At 45.1% G+C, this 23667-nt stretch overlaps 2 pseudogenes; both read left to right on the top strand.

Moving 5' to 3' along the window:
• The first annotated feature begins 2426 nt into the window (after positions 1-2426).
• LOC110541461 (proteinase-activated receptor 4-like) lies at positions 2427-3764 on the top strand (annotated as a pseudogene).
• A 178-nt stretch (positions 3765-3942) lies between these two features.
• LOC110541463 (protein S100-A11-like) overlaps positions 3943-23667 on the top strand; it is a 33983-nt pseudogene continuing 14258 nt past the window's right edge.

Below are 23667 nucleotides of genomic sequence, written 5' to 3'. Positions count from 1 at the left end.
TCTCTCTTCGGAGTTCTCCCAACTGGAAGACATTCCCCGGACTCCTCATCAATTGTTGTACATTGTCGTACTTTCCGTCTTTTCAATGACCTTGGTGACTCAAGGACCTCATATATGTGAAATCCCACAGTCTCTGTCCGTGACAGGCTTAGTTCATTCAAACTGAAGGTCTCAGTTCATCTATGTAGTGAATGTGCCTGAATGCCCTTTCTTCTTTAGGGCTGGAACCCAGAACAGTCCTGTACCTGACTTGGCATGTTGGGCCTCACAGGCAGCCCTGTTCCTTCTTACTTGTCACAAGCTGTTCCTGTAGAGGAACTGTTGATGAGCGTCCCTCCTCCCCATCTGCTCTTTCCCCACCTCAGCCAAGCTACAGTAGACACCTTCTTGTGTGTGTGGCTCTGGCCTTAATATGGAAGTCCTGAATGGAAATGGGTCACAATTTCAACACATAGTTACCAACACATAATTACTCATTGTTCTGGTTGTCACCAAGAATCCTTGTTCCTTCTGGATGGGCACTCCAGGTCGTGTTTTTGTTGTTGTTGTTGTTGTTTTTCCCCCTCCAAGTGCAGGGCCTAAACTGTAGGGACTGCTCACTCACATCCTGCTAGGTTAGAGATTTTGAAGCAAGAAATGGTCATGTTGGCCTCTTCCTCATTCATTCTAAATTGGTTTCATGTTTCTAGACTTTGGCCACCCCATGCTGGATTCTGCTGTTTCCAGAATCTATCACCCTCTCTGTGGCTAGCCCTGTTCCCCAGGACAGAATGGTGGAGGGATTCTTGGAGGAAGACTTCTTTAGCATGCACTGTGGCATTGTGCTATATTCCTTTGGACTTGAGAGTAACCTCAGTTACTTCTTTTCTCTTCCTCTCCACACCTCTTTTTGCAAAATTTTATGTGTGTTCATCTAGAAGCTAGAAGTCTATGGCATGTGTCTCCCTCTAGCACTCTTCACTTTATTTTTGAGACAAGATCTTTCTCTGAACCTGAAGCACACCGATGGACTATGTGTGCTAATCAGTAAATCTCTGAAACCTGCCTCTCTCCACCTGGGGTTTACAGCTGTGCTCTGCCATGCTAAGCTTTTTTACATGGGTTCTGGGCATTTGAACTCAAGAACAAATGCTTACACAGAAACATCTCCATACTAAACCTCTCCACACCATTTTTTGTGGACTGTTTCTCACCACATAGAAAGGCTACCCTAGACATTGCAATATCTCTGCTCCAGTCTCCAAATGAGGGGATGACACACACACCCACCACCTCATCTGAACAGTGGGTCTCCAATGAACAGTGCTTGAGACAACTCCACAGAGTGTCTAAGACACCAAGGCAGCTCAGGAGCCCTCTGCAGAGGCCAAGCCCCCTCCCTCACAAGTCACACCTGGAGCTTTGAGGGCCAGTGACCAGCGCCTTCAAAGTTCCCCAAACCCTGCCGTACAGCAGACATTCAGTATCAGCTCTATAGAAGGGCTGATACTGAATATATATAAATTTATATATCCATGTATTTTATTTCAGACAGGGTCTCACTATATTACCCTGACTGTCCTAGAACTTACTACAAAGAAAAGGCTATTCTTAAACTCACAGAAATCAGCCTGTTTCTGATTCCTGGAGTTCTGGGATTAAAAGCTTGTACCACCATTCACAGCTTTATTTGTGTGTGTGAATGTGTGTGTGTGCCTGTGTGCATATGTGCCAAGGTGCACATAGGAAGGCCAGAGGGTAACTGTTGGGAGTTTATCATCTCCTTTTACCATGTAGTCTTGTATATTTAACCAAGGCTGTCATGCTTGGTGACAAGCACCTTCACCTGCATTGTCATCTTGGTGGCCCCAATTGGCCTGCTCTGACAAATCGAGGACACACTAGAGTCGACTATTGCTCTGCCAACTACAGATAGGAAGTAGTGGGTGGCTTGAGGAAGGGCAAAGAACCCCATATGGGTGTGTCACTGAGGAGGTCTGGACCATCATCCAAACAGTTGTGTCACTACCCAACAGGAAGTAGCCACTTAGTCAACAGATGTTTTTTCAACCAGGTGGGGTGGGAGCTGAGGTAGGGATAAGGTAGGAAATTGGGATGGGGTGTGTCCAAATCCCAGGACCCTCTTCTCCTTCCTTGGCCCAGTTCTTTGTAAGGCACCTTGGAGAGACAGAGAGACCTAAACAGGACAACCAGACCTCCTGAGAACACACAAGGACCTCCCATGGGCTCCCGTGTGAGCAAGTAGCCCCTAGTAGGTCTGTGGCAGTGGGAGCTTAACTGTAGGGCTGTCTCCCTCCCCAAAGGTATAGTCTGCTTTCTCTCTGCCAGGCTCTGGAAACTGGGGTTGGGGTTGACAGGGTAGGAAGCCCCAACTATAGCTCAGAAATGGAACCTGGTCTTGTCAGCATGTGTTGGTATGTCCACTGATGCTGGGTCTCATCCAGCCAGAGGGCACCCAGACCCCCAGCATCTATGACTATGGAGAGAGTACCAGGTGAGGTCATGGTGAGGTCTGTCCCCTTATGTGGCTGATCAGAAATGGAGCCACAGCTAGGTAGGCTTACAGCCTTAGGTCCCTGAACCCTGAGCCTTTGGGGCTGGGCTGTCTCCTTCCATTCACCTTCCCAGAGTTCCTGAGGGCTGGAGTAGGGTACTGAGGCACCCACGGTGCCTGAGATTCATAATGTCACCTTCCCTGAATTTTGTGTCCTCAAATGCATGCCAGTACATGGGTTGATCTCTCCCCCACAGAAGTCATTCAGTCCCATGGCCAGAATCAAGGAGTTGAAGCCCCAGCCCAATTTCACCCATGAGACTTCCTGAGCAAGTTTTGTGCTAATGACAGTGACACACTGGAGCTCCTGACCAGCTTGTGTGTAGTGCTGCTGGGATGGGTTCCCATGAGATTGGTGCCTGCCCTACATGAGCTGGTGGTGGCCTTGGAGCTGCCACTCAATGGGTTGGTGCTATGGATGCTGGCAATATGGGTCCCCCACCTGCCTTCCAATATTCTGCTCATGAACCTCTCCATTATGGTCCTGCTGCTGACCCTGGTGCTGGCACTGGGTTTGGCATATCACCTGCATGGCCAGTGTAAGCACTTTAGGGAGACTACCTGACCAGAGGCCATATGCACGGCTTAGTGTCGCTGCCGGTTATAGTCATCCTGGACAGGTAGCTTGCCCTGGTGCATCCTCTGCTGACTGTTGCACTGCTTAAGCACTGCCTGGAAAACTAGGCTATGCTAGGTGGCCTGGCTCCATACAGCCACCCTGACCTTGCCTCTCATTCTGCAGAGGCAGACCTTCTGGATGGCTGTCTCTGATCACATGGTGTGTCAGATGTGCTGCCCTTGGCCAAGCCACCAGCCTTCACCTGCCTGGCTGTCTTCAGCTGCTTTCTGGTGCTGTTAACAATGGACCTGTTCCATGGAGACACACCCTGTTGGCACTGGTGGCCACTCAGACTGACAACGTTGGTACTGGTCACTTTCACACCCAACAACATGTTCCTGAAACTTCACTATTGGAACCCAAGCCTGGAGGCCTAGGGAAAACTCTATGGAGTCTTAACAGCCAAACCTGGCTCTCAGCACCCTCAACAGCTTTATGCAACTTTTCATCTACTACATGTCCCATGAATTCAGGGTCAAGGTACAGGCTGTATTGTGTCTGTGTCATCAGCCTGAGGCTAGCATCTCCTCTCTGGTTTCTAGGGAGGCCAGAAGCCACGGGATTGGCATTTGCTACTCTACACTTCTGTGACACATAGCCAAGGGTAAGAAGGGGGCATTTTGTTGATGAGATCTCCCCTGAAACAATGTTCCTCCTTAATGCTTAGGAAATGACTCTATTTGGAAATGCAATTGATATGACTCTCATTATTGGAACTGAGGTCCACAGGAGAAGGGCTGGTGGCCAATGCCTTCGTAAAGTGAGAACCATGGGGCCTGGTGCCTCACACCTTTTACCCCAACACTATGGAGGTGGAGGCAAGGGGATCAGAAGTTCTGGGTTATCTTTGACTACATAGTGAATTCAGATTCGAAGCTATCCTGAGCTATGGAAGATCCTATCTAAGTAAGAACAAACAAGATACAGTAGCACAGGACAGGAATGCATGTCTATGGAGGCATAGAAGGGTTAAGAGGCCACAAGGTAAGAGATGCTGAAGGTGGCTAAGGTCACCAGAAGCCAGAAGTGAGGTGGATTCTCCCTCAGATGATCTAGGAACCCAGCCCTGGACACCCTGATCTTTTCAAGGTGCCTCTCAGAACTGTGGGACAATAAACTTCAAATCTTTGTGCTTTGTATATATGTGTCTGCACAGTGTAGGTGTGTTTGTACACATGCATGAGCCTGGGGGTCCAAGAAGAGAGCAGAGGATGATGGGTGTCTTTCTCAATTCTTTTTCTACCTTTACATATTTTAAAAATTATTTTATGTGTGTGGATATTCCGCCTACATATGTTTCTGTGCACTACATGTGTGCCTGGTGTTCACAAAGGTCATAAGAGGATGTTGTATTTCCTGAAAGTGGAGTGACAGATAGTTGCAAGCTGTCATGTGGGTGCTGGGAATGGAATCCTGGTCCTCAATGAGAGCAGCTGGTGATCTTAACTGCTGAGCCATCTCAAAAGCTTTCACTTTAATTTTTTAGACTGTGTCTCTCAGTGAATTTAAAATTCATTGCCTGTAGCTAGGCTACTCTGCCCTCAAGTTCCTAGAATCTGCTGTTCTGTATTTTACATGAGTTCTGGGGATCCAGACTCAGATCCTCATGTATGAATAGCAAGAGCTACCCACTGAGAGACCTTATCTTTCCCCTATGCTTATTTTTTAAAACCTACCTGGGTCCTTCACGTTATTCTGTTCTGTTAATTTTAAGATGCTGCAAGAGGTAAATTCCTGGGTCCATCTGGCTTCTCAGATATGCTCTTTGGGTTTCTGCACTTCACAAGGTCTCTGGTGAGCTGATGAGATGGATCAGTCAGTATAGGCATTTGCTGTTAAGTCTGAGGACCCGAGTTTGATTCCCTGGACTAACAGTGTTGAAGGAGAAAAAAATAATATTCAAGCAACTTGTTCTCTGACCTTTACACATGTGCTCTGGCATGCACATGTACACACATGACATTCCCCTGTGTCCAAGATTAGTAACCTTCCCTAACCCAACCCCAAACACAAGCTGAATGTGGGACATTGACATGTCAGGATGCCAGCTCCTGGCCTCTAAGTTATCTGTAGCCATGTCTTACATGAGAATACACTTGTGCCCTAAAGGTTAGCCCTATATTTCCTTGTTTGCAGGATGAAGATTGCTGAAGACTGCAGGGGCTCAGCTTGGACTGACTAGAGGCCTCTACAGCAGTGCTCACAGGACTTCCACCTGACTAGAGGAACTGGGTTCCTGCTATGTGGATGACACAGACTTCCCAAGCTTCAGCAGCTTTTAAGGGTGTGGGGGTATTTGAGGAGTCCACTCAGATGTGCAGGGAAGGAGAGCATATTCCAGGTGCAAGGAAAGGTGGACTCCTGTGTGGTGTCTGCTAGTGGCCTAGCACATAACATTAAATTTGGTGTGGGCTGTGCACAGGCTCTGCTAACCAAAACACCAGCTTATTGTTGGATCAGCACAGAATGTGGTAGGTCCATGAATCACCAAGGAAAGACCCCAGACTCAGATGGTATGCAAAAACAAAGAGCATTTATTCTGCAGAGAATTCCAGCATGCTGGAGTCACCTCCTTGACAAAATGGTAGAGGCCCAGGAGCAGGTTCAAAGGCCCTATAGATAGTCAGTTAGGGAATTCCGGGAATGACTAGGTGACTTTTACTTGGCAGATAGCCAAGGAGTAATCAGGATTGGTCAGGAACTTAGGGACTTTCCAAAGCCATTACTAAGTAACTATATCTGACCCAAACGAGGTGTTGGGGCCCATGCTGATTTTGGCTGCCCGTTACATGTTTCTAGAAATCAAAACTGAAACTCAAGCCTAGCCAGGTAAAGTTAAAACTAAAGCCTTAAGTCAGAGTAGAATTAAGCCCTCTCAATAGTGTGGGCACTGAGACAGCTGTGGGTACAACCTGGCATCTTGCTCTGTTACATGACTACAGGGGTGGAGGCTTCATGGTCCATGCCCTGGGAAGTTTGCAAGGGTCCAGTCATTGCTAAGGATAGCTAAGTGGACATGGCAGCTTTCAAACCTTCAGACTGAGGGCAACCTGAAGTTCAGAGAGTCAGAACCTGCTCAGAAGTTTGGAAGTTTTGGATATGTGTCTTAAGGATTTGGGGGCCCACTGGTCCCTGCCAGGGACTGAAACTTGAAAATGGTGAACTTGAAAATTTGAAAATGGAGACCAGACAGATTTGCCCAGAAACCAGGCAACACTGAAGTGCCTTCCCAGTGAACTACCCTAACCCTGCTCAGGCCCAGCAGGAAGTGGAGTCTTTCCTTTCCGGAGCCCCTCCCACCCAGCTCCTCTCTGCTTTGTGTCCTGGCTTCTCTCTCTTCTGACCTTGGCTGTTTGTAGCTTTGACCCTGGTCTATGATCTCAAGGGCAAACCCTTTCTGCAGTCAGAAGGGGATGTGTCCTTGTTGTGGAAGGATGGGCAGCAACAGAAGCTTCTACAAACTCCCTAGGACCTTTGTACCATCTACCTGCACTTGGGCCCTGAGCACAGACCTGGGGTGAAAAGGCTGTACACTCATGGCATCTAGGTGCAGGATCTTATGGGTGATGGCTGGGAGGAGCCAGGTAGAGAGCCTGCACTTGCTATAAGACACAAAAGGAGAAGAAAAGCACTTCACTGTAGGGTGAAAACACTGGCTTGCAGGATATGCTAGTCTTGGGAAACAGAAAGTTATTTTTGTGAAGTATGGAGACTTAATAACAGTGTATAAACAATGTGTCTCCTGTTTTGGTTTCACAATCTGAGTCCAGGACAGAGCCTGGGGGCACACACACTGTTAGGAAGCCTCCTCATATATTCCCTTTTAGACCTTGCATTATGCAGAAAGCATATCCAAGCACCTGTTTTCACAGAGATATCCTTTAATAAGCAGGGTAGACACATTAAGGAGGCTGCTTTTTATTCTGGCAGAAAAACTGTAGCAAATGACCTTGCAGGTGAAACTTTTAAGAAGAGAAAAAGGGGAGGGCTGTGTTGGTTTGGGTTCAGGGTGTAAGATGAAAAAACTCACTCCAGATATAGAAGCTTAAAATGAAAGCTTTATTTTTTGAGCTCAGAGAGGCAGCCAGTTCCAGCTCTGAAGTGCATTACTGAGGAGAAGCTGTGTTGCATTGGTGAGTGTCAGGACCATCCAATCAAATTTTAACATTAAGGGTTAAGCAAGGGAGTTTCTGTTAGAAGCTGGGCCTGATCCATGACACCTGGCCTCCAAGTCTTTAGTTAATCCTTCTAGACATTTGGACCAGAGCTCAGAGCAATACGGAAACAAAGAACTGGGCCAGCTGCGCTTAATTAATTAGGGCACAACAGGCAATTGGTTGTTTGACCCTACCAGCAACATAGAGAAGTTGTCCTAGAGACTCAGACAACTGTCTCCTTACAACAGAAACTGTTCAGTGATTGGGAACGTCTGGGATTGTAAATTTAGTGCTTCTCTATGATTAAATAGAATCTGAAAATGAAATTGTAGCACTTAGAATAAATATTTTGGCTTGTTCTCAACAGTGCAGTGGCATATTTTGATTGGGCATGTGTTGATATAATGTTCTTTTGGAATGTATACAATTTACCCTTGTTCATTCAAATACTGATTTCTCTACCCCACTATCTGGTTTTAATCCAGACATTGCATCACCTGTCTCTAGTTTGTGTAAACATGCCATCATTTGTTTTCTATATTGTCAATTAAAACAACCAGCCACAATGCTGGGCAATGAAGAGAACAGGGTGGGACATCCTGGTCTGGAGTGGGAGGAAGAAGAAGGAAGAAGAGAGGGGGAGCATCTGCAGGAGAGGTCTTACAAACACGTGGAGAAATGAACCAGACCTAAGATACAACTAAAAGCAAGTATAATGGGTGAAATCTGAATGGTAGGAAACTATGCAGGCTTGTTGGTTTAAGATGGAGTAACTGTTGCCCAGCATTGTGCTCTAGGTTAATTAAATAAATCCTAGTCTCTGTGTGATGATTTGGTTATACAGCTGTTTAGGAAGAACTGCTGCTTAACTGAAAAACATATCAATAGTAAATATTAATAACCACAACAGGCATGTTTGTTGTAGGGGTTATTAATATTTCCTATTGATTTATCTTCTGGTAATGCTGCTGTTAGTCCTAAACAGCTGTATAACCAAATCTCCACACAGAGACTGGGTTTTTAGTTAACCTAGAACACAATGCTGGGCAATATTTACTCCCTCCTTAACCTCCAAGCCCTCAGTTTCCTAACATTTATATTTCCCACATTATACTTGCTTTTTGTGAAATCTTAGGTCTGGTTCATGCTCCACGTCCTCCAAGATCTCTCCTCCAGCTCTGCTCTCCTAGCTCTCCTCTTGCCCCTTCTCCTCTTTCTCCTCCCACCCCTCTCCCGCCTTCCGGCTCCTCCCCTCTTTCCTGTCCTCTGGCTCCTCCCTGCTCAACATTGTGTCTAGTTGCTTTATTTTGTTCCTGTTTACACAAGAGTTGAGACAGGATTCTTAGAATGAGTATCACAATGCAATATCCGGATTGAAACCAGAGAGTTGGGGGTGGGGTGGGGGAGAAATCAGTATTTGAATGAACAAGGGTAAGGTATATACATAAAAAAAAAACAAAAACATTATACCAACACATGTTAATTAGGTGAACCAAAGGGGGCATTTTGATTGACAGACTTCAGTCCTTTGATATCTGTAGTCAACCTCAGGAAATAGACCTTGGTGTCAAGTTTTAGAGATGGAATCTAACATTTTTTAACAAGGGAGAGGGAATGGGAGAGAAAGGCCTACTAGAGCCATGCTTGCTAGGGTCACCCTCTCTCTCTCTTTCTCTCTTTCTCTCTTTCTCACACACACACGAAGGCACACTAGTGCACAAGTTCACATGTGCCACTTGTGTGCTGTGTGCTGTGTCCAGTGGGAAGCACTTCTTTCTCTTTGATTCACAATGGAAACCCCCAGTCTGCCAGCACCAGCCAGAATACTGTTTGTGGGAGACCAGAGGGCCACCTTGTATTTCTGGTGATGGTCAGCTGCAGGGTCATGGTGAGGTGAGCATTAGTCTTCACCTTGGGGAGTATTCTGGTTTAATTACTATTGCTGTGATAATCACAATTACCAAAAGCAACTTAAGGAGGAAAGGTTTGTTTGGATCAAAATCCATCATCAGGGGAAGTCAAGGCAGGAAACTGGAGGCAGGTGTTTGTTTGCCATTTGAGGTGGGTTCTGGGGCCCGAAAACAGGTCCTCTGCCAGAATAGCAAGCCCTCCTAACTGTGCAGCCATCTCTCAAGACGTTTTGGTGACACAGTTTCACTGTGTAGCCCAAGGTGGCCTTTAACCTCCTCCTGGCTCACCCTTCAAACAAGAGATTGACAGGAACCCAACACCACACCTAGTTCCTACTTTGTCAGGTAGAGAAGCTGACCCTCAGTGTGTAGGCCTGGATGCTATCTCTAAGACATGCTTCCTCCATCAATTGCCACCCTTGATCTGCATTCTAGGGATGGTACTTCAAGTCTCACTCTGTGCAGAGGTTGTGTAGCCTAGGCCAGTTGTTTCAGTTCTTTGAGCCAGTCCTTGAGAGTGAAGGCCCAGAAGGGAGCAACTACACCTGTAGAAACAGATTGATCAACTGTGCTGTTGACTGACTGTATGAATTTCCCAGGGACCAGCCCATGCAGGCTCCCTTTTCTCTTCCTAAACCCCACCCCTCATCCTCAGCCTTCAAACCACTGAAAGAGTCAGACTAACCTCATAAACTCCATTTTAAATTTTAGACCCCATGTCAAACTAAGTTCTCTCTCAGTACTTTTCCAGAAAGCAGGACACCGAAGAAATGAGGAAGTGGGCAAGTTGAGACAGACCCCTGGACCCACCCTGTTGTAAAAGAGCAACCAACCCAGATAGCCCCAATTCCCCTTCCAGATAGCCCCTAGCCTGTGACCAGATTCACATAGCCCCACTTCTCAGAGAAATCACAAAATGGCTAATCAACTCCCCCCCCCCCCCAGCGACAGCCAAATCAGCACATAGCAGCACATTCCAGGCATTGCTCATGACCAGATATCCTCCAGATGGCCAGGCCGGGATCGGTCTTGGCACCTAAAATAGACTAACCATTTTAAAGGGCAAATTTCCTATAGATCCTTTATCTAATCTAGTAATGCTAAGACATGTAACTCCCTGCCTACCCGTGCTTTTTGCTTTAAAAACCCAAAGCTTTTGTTCCTCGGGGCCATCTCCCACTTGGATGCAGGCGGCCCCAACGTGCGTTGGCTTGAATAAACCTCTTGCTGTTGCATCCATTTGGCCTCTGAGTCTCCTTCGTGCACTTTCCCGGTAATTAGGTCCCAAACTGGGTCTAACACCACCTCTCTAACATCTGCTGCTCACCCTTGACCTCCCACACTGGATTCCATGGTTCCAGGAGCCCACTCCCACCATCATCCCACAACCTCACAGGTCCAACCCTGTAGAACAGTTGGGATGTCCCTTCCCTGGCAACTTGAGCTGGTCCTCTCCTTGCTAAATTGGTGTGACTGAGTCTCCCAGGGCCTCCAAAGTCTTGCCTCCATTTCATTTAGTCTCATTCAATTTCCTTTTAGTGTGAGCAAGGAAATGAAAAATCAGCTAATGGCATCCCCACAGAACCAGACTATTGAAAATTATTGTTGTCCCCACTCAATGAACATTCTTTAGCATCTGTGAGAATAATTTACAAAGAAGCCAACATTTTTAGGTGCTAAAATGTTCTCTAGACAACATCCCAGACTCTGTAGGCAACCTGTGCCCATCTCCACAGTGACCTTGACCCATCTCTGCACCAGGGTCCCAGGACAACTGATGCAGAGAAAGTGTAGCAGTTGTGCCACCAGGTGTTTGTGCTAGAAACAGAACTGAGGTTCTACGTAGGAGCATCAAATACCATCATAACCCATAATAACAGGTCAAAGTTACTGTTAGATAAATGTCCTGTTTAAACCTAGGTATGTCCTGGCCTCTTACTGGCATAGCTTCAAACACAGCCCTCACTTAGTCACATGAGAAAATCCTAGCCAAGCTCATGTATTCCTCTTATCTCTGCCTATAAAGAGAAGAAAAAAAAATTTGCAACTGGTCTCCTGTAGTCCAGGCTGGCCTCAGTCTCCCCATTTAGTCAAAGATGACCTTGAACTCCTCACCTTCCTGCCTCAACCAGCAAACACACAGATGTCACGTGCCCCACTGTGCTGTAATTTCAACAGACGCCCTAAGCCTTCAGCAAGCACCAGCTCCTGGCCAATCCTTGCCATGTTCCGTGGATCCCCATCTAGTTCCATGGACACGAGGCTATGCTCTCAGACACTCTGCCCCATGTTCCCATCATAAACACTTGAGCCAGGTCCTTTCTGACAGAGTCCCTGTGATGGTCAATTTTTCTTGTCAGCCTGACATAATCTAGAATCACCTGGGATGTGAGGGACTGTCTGCGCCAGGCTGGCCTGTGGACATGTTTGTGTGTGGTTGTCTTTCATTGCCCTGGGGGAGGCCTGGCAGCCACTTCCCTGACCCCAGAATTCCCATGCCCTGGTGTCCACTGCCCCACCCCTCAGGGCTTCAACTTGTTTCTAGGCATTATGTTGACTTTCCTTCCCTCAGATGGCTTCCCTCCTTTGGCTGACAGAGAAACCTGTTAGTCAGTCAGCGTTTGTCTTTGCTTAGAGAAAAGTCAGAGGGAGATGTCAGTGTTACTGGTTACTTCCAACAACAGAGACACTAGAATTCTGAGTTGCCAGACATCTTGGATTACATCTTACAGTAGGGGCCCTCCAGAAGAGAATTTCACCCTGTGAACATGGCTATGCTAAAAACAAAACAAAACAAACAACAAAACACAGGCAACACACAAACAAGTCAGAGGTTACAAATAAGACTGACAGTCTGGGGCCACTCAGTGGCAGGGCACTCACCTGCCAATGGTGAAGGCTTGTGTTCTATCTCTGCCATTGCAATCAACAAATAAACGTCTGCTGGTGATGTAGCTCAGTGCTTGGGCACTTGCCTAGCATGTGTGAGCCTTGGACTGAACACTCACCCCACAAAACCCACCAGGTCCAGTCATCACAGTCAACCATGAGAGCTTGAGCTTGATCACCAGGACCCCTATGATACAAGAAGAGAATCAACTTCCCAAAGCTGTCCTCAACCCCAATATGTGTGCCATGCATGCTCTCACCCACCCCAAAGTGTGATTAAGAAAAACAAGAATATGGGGCTGAAGAGCACTTGCTGCTCTTCCAAGAGACCTGAATTTGTTTCCCAGCCCCACAATCATCAGCTCATCAGGTTTCAGGGTGGAACTTGGATATCTGGCCCTGTGCCACCAGTGCCTGTCCACAGTGGGGACTTCAGCTTCCAAAGAGGAATGCAGTCCTGGCCTCCGGACCCTTCAAGGGACCTGTCCTGAGAGCCCATGGCAGATGGGACTCCAACTCTTCAAAGGACCACTAGAACCAACTGACACCTCAGTGATAAAAGTCCCCAAAGACATGCCACTGAGCAGTGAAAGCTTAAGACTTGTTTCTGATGCTGCCTTCAACTCTTTCAAACAAACAAAAAAACCCTCAACCCTTTCATGAACTAGATGGTGACACATTTGAAGCAGGAAAATCAGAAGTTGACCAGTACACTGGGCTCTGTGACTCTCTCAGAAATCAGAGCCAGCACAAAGTTCAGTATGTAAGGCCCTGTTACCAAGACCCCGAGTGGTAGGATAAATGGACTCACACAGGGTGTCCTATTACTTCTTTGTATATTCATGCTATGGCATACACACTCTTCCAATGAGATAAATACACATGTAATAAAAAAAATAAACAAAAATAATTAATGAAGACAAATCGAAGCAGACATGTATCTTAAAGGACCCTGGCAATGCTCACCTTGTACTCTTCCTTCCTTTAGTTTCAGGGTCACCATGGGTAACAGAAGCTGCAGGCTTCCTGCAAGAGACATCAGAGAAAATTGTTGTTCATCCAGCTGCAACAGCCATGCAAAGGTCAGAGCCACCTTCTGACAACTGGAGCCAGGCCCCATGTGAGGACTGCTCCCAGGACATACTCAAGAGATGGGACCTCCACAGGAAAAGTACCCCCTTCCTTGCATCTGTATTGAAGTCAGAACACTAGCTATGGGCTCCCTTCACTCTTAAGTGTGCTTGGAGCCTCTGAGGACACAGAAGGACAAGAGCTTCTCCTCAGGGCAAGATCCCTGTCTCATCTGGCTGGTCTGACAACAGACAGGTAGGTGTGACAGCTTAGGGATAGGGCAGAGGGTTTGACAAGGCCACACAAAGCACAGAGGATTCAGAGGATGCAGTCAAGAAGGTGGATAATGGAAGGCAAGAGGAAAGAGCCCTGGGGAACTCTGGATTTGTCCTTTTGGCTCCATTGGTAGGGATGAGGTGCCAGGGTGAAGGTGGGGGACTATGACACAGCCTTTTCTGGAAAGGGTCCACATTCTAGGCTTCTTGGTCACTGTCACGTTCAGCAACTATTCAGCTTGGTTATTCTAGTACCAAGGCTGACACAATGGGTGGAGCTTGGGTGGCAACAAAACTTTACTGACATAACAGCATTTGGGTTCACACAGGTTTGGGCATCACAAAATAGTTGTGCTCTTAATATCTTCTATTTGTATTTGTGTTGTGTATGTCTGTGTGGTGTTTAGGTGAGCCTAGGCTTTAACAGCTAAGCCATCTCTCCAGCCCTGCATGATGTTTATGTGAGTTCAGGTACACATGTGCCATAGCCTTTGTGTACCATGGTGCCTATGGAGAGGTCAGGGTAACCTCAGTGTAAGTAATCACCTTCCACCTTCTCATCCATGATTGTGTATGCTGGGCTAGCCCATCCTCCTTGTACCCGCCTGCGGGACTGGTAACTCTTGGGGTCTTCGAAGAGGGCCAAGCCTGAAAGAAAAACAGGCGAGAGAGAAGAATGGGACCAAGCAGTTTTCCTTGTCAAAGTCCATTTATTATGGGGCAAGACTTCACTTTTATGCTCAAAGAATGAGGTAGTAGAATAGGAGGGAGGGGGGCGGGAGGCTATCTTCGTGATTCATCAAGGTTTTAACATTAACTGTTAAAACCGGTCAGGTGGGGGAAAATCAGGTGGGGGGATCAGTTGGGGGTGGTTCCCGGTCTCAGGAAGCAATCTATCCAGGTGGTCAAAGCTAATTGCAGCCTCTGGCGCCAGCATCCATCGTGACTATGTGCCTGGGATTCTTGGTCTCTGGCACCTCCTGCTTCTAGAGACTCTGCTTTGGCCTCCCATGTATTTATGGGGTGTGATTACTGTGATTAAGCTACTATGGCATCCAGGTTTTATGTGGCTTACAGGGAACCAAACTTAGAATGTTAGTACTGATCAGAGAGGAAATGACCCCTTCAGTGAGAGGATCTCATTACTTAGCCCTGGCTGTGCCTCACAGGTTAAGAGTGTTTGCTGATCTTGCAAGAGGACTCGAGTTCAGTCCCTAGCACACAGATCAGGAGGCTCACAACCACCTGTAACTCTAGCTCCAGCATATCCCAAACCTCTTCTGCACTAACCTCCAGGTCAAAAGCAGAGCTGGGGGCTTCTGTTTCTGGCTTCTCCCTGAAGCCTACGGATGGAGTGCTCAGCCACAGGTGCTGGGGAAAGGGAGCATCTTTGGTGGGGGAAAAACATATCATGGTCATGAGCCATAGAGGTGTTGAGCATTGGGCCCTGCAGCTCTTCAAAGTGAAGGTGTACCTGTTGCTCCCATGCCTGCTCTTTATTCACAGAGGCTTCAGCACCATGGCCTAGTCCTGTCCTGTGTCCACTGTACCACCCTCATCTTTCAGTATAGGAGGCTCCTACAACAGGCCTCTTCTCTTTAGCATTTAGACATCTTAAATTTTATGTAGTGTATGTTACTCATGTGCCATGACATGCACATGGAGGACAGGGAACAATTTATGTAATCACTTCTCTCCTTTCATCACCATATGGGAACCAGGAATTGATCTGAGGTCATGAGGCTTGGTGGCAGAGCCCTTTTCACCCTGGATTAGAGGTGACACAAAATGTCCTTTGCTGGACACACTCACACCTGCCTCTGACCCTTTGCCATCCAGACACTTAAGAAGCAAGCACCCTACCATCCTGGAGCTTTCACAATGAGATCTGGGAGAGCAAGGGGTGGAGTGGAATGCAACAAGCCTTCAGCAACTGGAGACCTGAAGCCTAGGAAAAGGTCTGTGTAGTGACCTAAAGTCATGCGACCATGTCATGTCACCTTTTTCTTTAGAAAGATAGATAGATAGATAGATAGATAGATAGATAGATAGATAGATAGATAAAACAAAGGCTCAGACAGGTCCCACCTGGGTGTGGCAGTCAGGAACAGCATATGAGGTCCCTGAGAAGAGACAAAAGCAAGTCCCAGGGTTCCATGAGCTGACTCTGCTGGGAGGGGTGTGGGGGCGCTGATGTGGACCAGGTTCCAGGGGCTTTCAGGACCCTTGAGGGGCAGCTGCTGTGAGGACATGGCTGAGGTGACAACTGGGGATTCTCAGGAAATGGGGAAGGCCAGGGAAGCCAGGGAGGCAAAGCATAGGGGCCTGTGGTAAGGAAAGGGACATCTACACTAGTGGTCAGAGCGCAGGTGTGTCAGAGAAGCTTCCAGGGTGATCAGAAAATGGGGTAAGGTCCGTGGCAGTCAGCTATTGTGAGTGGAACATGAAAAAGAGAGTGGCATGAAAAGCCACTCAAGAACAGCTCCTCAGAAAGGCCAGAGAAGTGGAGAGGAGGATGAATAGGAGAAGAGAGGAACAGTCTCTGAAGACCAGCCACCATCTTCCCCTCTGTCACACAGAGACAGCTGGGTGATCTGCTTGGGAGTGAAGGAGGGTTGTGGAGTTTCCCAGCATTCTCTGATTCTGCCTCTCTCTAGCTACCTTGAAATGTGTATCACTTTCTGCTCAAGAAAGGAGTAGCTGGATTCTTTGGGAGCCAGGGAGGAGTTCTGACACCTCTATCTGCCTTTCAGAAAAAAAGGAAGCCTTGTAGGGTGCAAACTAACTTCTCAAGAGAGTTGCATCCTTGGACTTAAATGTGTAAAAGTGACATACAGGAAATGTGTCACCCAGTCGTGGTTGTAAGCTCATTTCCAGAGGCACAGCTGCCAGCAAGCCCTCCCTTCTTTTTCTGTGGCCCCCAAGGCCTCAAGCCTCTTTGGCTTGTGTATGCCATCACGTTAAGGCATCCACCTTGCAGCTCCTCAGGTTACATGGTTACATCTCCTTCCCTGCCTTGTCTAGTCCTACAGACTGCAGAATTTTTTTGTCTAGTAAGAGATCTTTATTTATAAGTCAGTACTCAAAATATATTAAATATCAATCCAAAGCTACGTAGAAATTATGTCTGTTATTGTAGTTCTTGTTTGTATTATGATTTGTTTAGGTGTGGGTTTTTGTTTTGTTTTGTTTTGTTTTGTTTTGTTTTTGGAATTGGCCAGAATGACCCTTAGCAAGTCATACTATTGGATGAGAACTGCTGCTAACTATCCTATTCTGAGTTCTACCAAGGATTCTGAAATATTGTGAATCACATTCTGTAAGCTTAGGTTTTAATCAGACCTGCTTTATTTAGTGTTCTTAAGCAACTTTACATCCCTCCAACCCCCACAACCTTAGGTAGGAGATTAATAGGGAGAAAGGCTATAGACCTTTTTTATCTACTTCCTGCTGACGAGAGTCTGTAGATCTTTAGGGGATTACTAGAATCAACTTTCTGGATACCAGCATTCCAGTCCGTCTGAAAGCCAATATCAAGCAGGTACAGGATTCAGAAGATCCTGACAATTCCGTAAAAAACACAAGACTCAGTTGGATTGCCCTGAGTTCTCTGGAACAGTTCTCTCTGCAAAGTCAAATGTTGAAGCACCAAGATCAGTGCAGCAACAGTGATCCAAAAGGTAATCTCTCACTGTGTTTGGGCCTCTATATAGGTCCTCTCCTCACAGTCCACCCACAGATGTTCTCAGCTGGCCAAAGTCATGCCCCTCGCACGTGAGAGCACACAGCAAAACATCACATGCCTTCTCACAAGCCAAGCTGGGCAAAACATCACATGACAAAACTGAGTCTTCAAAGAAACCAGAAATTTCCACTTCACTCTCACCCTCATGACAGCCCTCAGAGACATCTGCAACCAAAGCGGTTGCCTCCTGAACACCAGCACCCATTTGTGTCTCCCGCCATCCTGAAGACTACTCCAGACTCCAGAGATGGCTGGATCCAGCCCTCTGTGCAGCTCCCCTAGTGGTCTTGAGGTGACCAGCAGTGACCTCACCTGAGCCATCTCTTCAATTCCTAACTATGTTTTCTTAGAAATGATATTATATAATTTCTCTCTCCCATGCAAAACTATCCCTTCTTCTTAGATCTAAACTATTTCTAGTATATTTCATACTATGGTATAGTGTATATATTAACTTAACTAACTCTACATTACTAGAAAGGGAGATCTAAAAGCTGCAATGGCCAAAAGAAAGAAAATTCAAAGTCCTTTTTGCTTCAATTCATCACTTTAGTGGCTGTTTCCAAACTGCTTCTCAGGGCCAATCTGGTGTCAATATCACAAACACCAGCGTTGTCCTAGTCATTGTCATCCCACCATGGACTGATGGAAAAAGGAGATGAAGTGCATGTGGCAGATGTGCACATCCATCCTGGAAATGGCACATATCACGCCCATTCACACTTCTTAGACAGTGGTAGACTGATAAGGCTGCAATGGCCATCAGGTGGCCTGGAAGGATCCGCCAAGCAATTAAGGTGCAACAATGATTTAAGCAAAAGGAGAGTAGTGGTTTTGTTGGATAGTGTGCACTTTTTACTTCATGTGGATTTACCAGACTTTGTTCCAATTTTTCTCTAACACTGGCTCTGTATTTCTTATTTGTCCTTACCATTAGTGTTGTTATTGCACTGATTACAGGAAATAGGAATAAGATTCAACGAGTGTGTTCATGCTGCTTTTTTCTGTAGGCTATGAATCCTTGCATTTGTTGTTGTTGTTGTTGTTAGGACACAGGTAGGCAGGCTCCTGTTTTCTCCAGCATTGCTGAATCAGCAATAGCTACGGTCTGGTGTGATCACTCTTCTCTTTGCTCCTCTTCTAAATGGAAAATTATAGCTTGTTACTAATTTTAATTTGCTTTACTGTGCTCACCAGCCTTCCGGCTCTGTTATCTATTTAGTTACATATACTCATCTCCAAGCCAGGGCTTTACATCCTCTGCCTACTTTTCCATAAGCTTTTGGTTTCAACTTGCTGAATGTCCATTTTTAAAAATGAAAACCCAGAAGATTTTTTAGCCTTGAAAACACTGCCTTTCAGCTTTATCTTTTCATTCCTCTCTCTGTTTCATGAAAATCTCTAGCCTTAACGTATTTGAATAGGCAAATGTCTCAAGCATGGTAGAATGTCCCTGAGTTTTCCTATAAATCTTACCATGCATTTCTGGGCTTAACCTGATTTTACAAACAGAATATTGGATGCTGCAGGCTAATAACAGTTTTAAAATATGTTCACAAAAAAAAAATTAGGCATCAACAAGTGTTCTTGTCAAGAAGCACAAAATCCTGCCTTCTGAGTCTCTACCATGCCAGCACACAAACTGTGCAAGACTCTAATTCCTGGGGGAGAAAAGTTTTTACCTCTCTAGTAATGAACCACAAGGTGCCAGTCAAATACAGTGTGTGGATTTGAGATTGATATGCTAGGCATTTGAGGACCTTATTTTGTTCCTCAAGGATATGTAATCAGCATTGCAAAAGCTCTCAAACAACACTGAGTGAGTTTGCATAATCTTTCATTCAGCAAGGAGAAAAAAAAAACCCTACTGAGAAGTACATCCCTGAGACTAAATTACTATGTCTATCTTCTTTTAGAGAGCTCAGAGAAGTTTACAAGTCATAATTAAGCCAGATAGCATTTATGAGGCTATGGGGTGAGGGCAAAACCCTGTATTGTTTTTAATGCACAAAAATCAAGGGAAGAACTGTAAAAGATTCAAAATAGCTGGTTGAAGAGAGAACAGCTGATGTCAGGGAAGACTACAGCCATGACTCCTTTTCTATACTGGTCATTTAGGGAGAGGTCTGCTCAAGCTCTCCCTCTCTTAACAAATTATAAAGAGCCCTACACTGGGCCAGTGGGTAGATAATAGGACACTATCACTTGATGGAGCTCCAGCCTTGCTCCTTCCAAAGCAGTGTCGAACAAAAGGAGATAGGAAAATTAACATCTTTGCCTGGCTTGTTATCTCTTTCTGAACAGGTGATAAGGTTTCTTGAGTTTTAAATGCTATTGAAAATTGTATTTAGAGCAATTTTTTAACTCAAGTAGGACTATCATTTTAGTTTCTCTATGAAGATATGAAACAAAGCAGTATTTAGACAGGCTGAACGAATTCAAAATACATTTTAAAATATGTACAATTAGTAGAGAATCATTTTTTCTCCAAGCAGTTAGAATTTTGCCACATTTGTTATAATAACTATCAAATTACATATAATTAACATATTTTGAATGGTAACAATGATTGCAGCAATAATCTAAATTCTGTGATATAAATTGTACAAAATACATAGACACTAAGGTCTTGATTTAGTTGTAAGCATTTTTGAGTGTGTTTTTCCTCAATGCTTCTTTTAGGAACTATGGAGATAAATTACTTATCAGTGCTTCTATTGTTTTCCAAAATTTTACCCATCCTATGAAATAGCAGAGAAAGCCTGCAGGTTCTGCCCTCAAAAGCAACCCTTCTACCTATTTACAAGTTTTTATCTCTCTTCTCTCATCCCAAAACAATCCACATTGTTCTGGGACTCCTGTCTTTACCGGTACCATTCATTTTAGGTCATTGTTCTACTACCTACCAAAATAAGCAAATTTGACAATGCCAGCATCAAAACTAACATTTACCTATCACAGATAAAACTAAATTGACACTTCTTAGGATGAGTTATAATCCATGTGATAATATAATCTGTGTCTAAGTCTACATCTGTATTTTCTATACTTCTTATGGATTGGTTGTTGATTGTTTTCTAAGACAAGGTCTCATGTATCCTAGTTTGGCCTGAAACTTGCTGTGAAGCTGAGAATGCCCTAGAAATTCTGATCTGCCCTGCCTTACTGCCTATGTGCTGGGATTACTGGCATGTGCCATCAAGGCCAGTTTTATGCACCTCAGATCAAACCTAGGGCTTCATGTAAGCTAGTAAATGTTCTTTCAAACAAGCTATGTCTCCCGTGTTGTCTGTTTATTTTGAACATTATCTTTGGTTATACACACATCCACAAATAGACCATTGAGACTTTGTACCTAAAACAATAAGATGTTTTAGATATACTGTAACTATGAAAAGCATTCCTGTCATAGCAACCCTTTACTGGAAAATAGCCAATAATATTGTTGTGGGAAGCCAACAGGCTTTGGGATTAAGCAAGGTTATAAGCAAATACAAATCAATGTATTAATCAATAAAAAGGTGATATTCTACTTCTTCTATGTAATACTATATGTAATAAAAATGTATAGCAAGTAAGACAGATTGCCATTAAAGTTACTCTGATAGTATGTTAAACTTTTCTTTTTTCCATGAAAAATGATGTGAACTTTTTTTCCCATGTAAACTCTTAGATTCCCCTTTTCAAGCATAGTTTAGTATCTGGCTATTTTAAAAATCATGTCTATTTGAGGGATAAGATGGCTGCTCTGCGCCAGGAGAACACTGCATCTGAGGAGCAGGACAACATTTTCTGTACAGCAACAAAGAGACTGAACACTGGGCCCAAAAACAACAGCAATCATGTTTTCCAGGTGAGAAGAAAACCCCACAGCATGGGAATCAATCAGGTCCATGCTCAGATCACCCAGCCAGAACCCGGAAGAGATCCCGGGTCCCACAGGCACTAGTTCGCTGGACCAGAGCCACACTCCTGTGTGTCCTGATCACCTTCCCAGGCTGACTGGTGGGCACAAAAAACAACAGAGAGTGGGAGACCCAGTCTCAAGAAAACCCCACAGGGAAGGAAGGAAACGGGACTGACTTGGGTCAACCAGTCTTTCCCTGGAAAATATCTCGCAGACCAGCGGGTACAAGCCACTATCACTGAACTGGGTGCCAGCCGCGGGCACAGACAGTTGCTGCATGCCCAGCTCTTCAGCACAGACAGAGCTGTCCTCCCCAGGGCAACAGAGACCGGGAGTCCCTGTCGGGAGAAAACCCCACAGGGAAAGAAGGAAACAGTATTGACTTGAGTCACCTAGTCTTTCCTTGGAAAAGGGCCCGCAGAACTGCCCAACCCAAGGAACTTCTGTGCACCAGATAACCTGCTGTTACCAGGAGAGCGGTACCTACCCACCACAGATTACCGCTTGGGTACTGGGGCACAGAGCCCCAAACTCAGACCTACAGAAGCCCGGAATCCCCGAGATCAACACCCAGATACTGCTCCATTAGGCAATCAGTTACCCCTAACAAAACTGACCAAACCACAGGACACACAGGTTACAGCAGCAAATCACTAAATTTACAGCAAGAAACCCAGAAGCAGGGCAGCTGTCTTCAGGACTTCTCCGGGTGAGAGGAGAGCCCTCTCGACTAACAAGGACCACAGTTACCACTCAGGTCACTGAGGTGAGCAGTGGCAACTCCTGAAAAACCCTGGCCATCCAGTGACTATACACAGAAAGCTGAGAAGGCTTCCTTCAGGAAAAAACATCTGCCTGCCAAGGGGATTCTCTCCACCACAGGATTCCAGGAACCACCAGAAACTAACAACCAACAACTAAGATTGCCCAATGGGTAGAGGCCAGCATAAAAGCTCAACCAACAAAAGAGAGGGAAATATGACATCTCCAGAACCCAGTTATCCAGGAGCAAGTAGCCCTGGACACCCCAGCATAATTGAAATTCAAGAAGATGACCTAACATCTATGCTCTTGAAGAGGATAACAGAGGAAACAAATAAAATTCGTAAGAACTAGAGGAAGATAAACTCAAACAGATTGTAGCCATCCGTAAAGAAATAGAGGAAGATAAAAACAAACAGATTATGGCCATCCATAAAGAAATAGAGGAAGTTGCAGCCAAACAGTTTATCGCCTTTAGAGAGGAAATGCTTAAGTGACTGAAAGAAATAAAAGAAACAGAGGATTGTTCAAACAAACAGCTGAAGGAATTGAAGGAAAATACAGTCAGACACGTGAAGGAAATCAACAAAATGGCTCAAGGTCTGAGGATAGAATTGAAAAAATTAAAGAAAACAAAAATGGAGGAAATTGTGGAGAGAAAGAACCTAGGGAAGAAAACAGGAACTACAGAGGTTAGCATAACCAGTAGACTATAAGAGATGAAAGAAAGAATCTCAGGTGTGGAAGATACAATGGAAAAAATAGATGTATCTGTCAAAGAAAATGTTAAATCTAAAAAATTCCTGACACAGACCATCCAAGATATTCAAGACAACATAAAAAGACAAAACCTAAGAATGATAGGAATAGAGGAAAAAGAAGATTCCCTCCTCCAAGGCCCAGAAAATATCTTCAACAAAATCATTGAAGAAAATTTCCCCAACTTAAAGGAGAGGCCAATAAGAATACAAAAGACTTACAGAACACCCAATGAATTAGACCAGAAAAGAAAATCCTCCTGCCACATAATAATCAAAACTGTAAGTATACAGAGCAAAGAAAAATACTAAAAGCTGCAAAGGAAAAAGGCCGAGTAAGATGTAATGGCAAACCCATTAGAATTACACCTGACTTTTCAACAAAGGAAAGCCAGAAGGGCATGGACGGATATCATGCAGACCCTAAGAAAACACACCATTCTCAACAAAGGACAGGTCAACAAAACAGACATTAAACAAAAAAAACAATGTCTCTAACAGAGGTCAATGATCAAATCGACCTAACAGACATTTACAGATCTTTACACCCAAACACAAAAGAATTTACCATCTTCTCAGCACCTCATGGAACCTTCTCCAAAATAGACCATATAGTTGGTCACAAAGCAAGCCTCAACAGATACAAGAAGATTGAAATAATCCCTTGTATCCTGTCTGATCACTGTGGAATAAAGCTAGACCTCAACAACAACAGAAATACCAAAAAGCCTACTTACACATGGAAGCTGAACAACTTGCTGCTACATGAAAGCTGGGTCAGGGAAGAAATAAAAAAAGAAAATTAAAGTCTTCCTAGAACTCAATAAAAATGAAGACACAACATACCCAGACTTGTGGGACACAATGAAAGTAGTGCTAAGAGGAAAGTTCATAGCACTAAGTGCCTTCAAGAAGAAATTCGAGACAGCTCATTCAAACAACTTAATGGCTCACGTAAAAACCCTAGAAAAAGAAGCAGACATACCAAAAAGGAGTAGATGTCTGGAAATAATCAAACTC

The sequence above is a fragment of the Meriones unguiculatus genome, chromosome X (assembly GCF_030254825.1).
Source record: "Meriones unguiculatus strain TT.TT164.6M chromosome X, Bangor_MerUng_6.1, whole genome shotgun sequence".
NCBI lineage: Eukaryota > Metazoa > Chordata > Mammalia > Rodentia > Muridae > Meriones > Meriones unguiculatus.
Note: the sequence above shows the minus strand (reverse complement) of the source record. Positions and strands in the feature narration are given on the sequence as shown.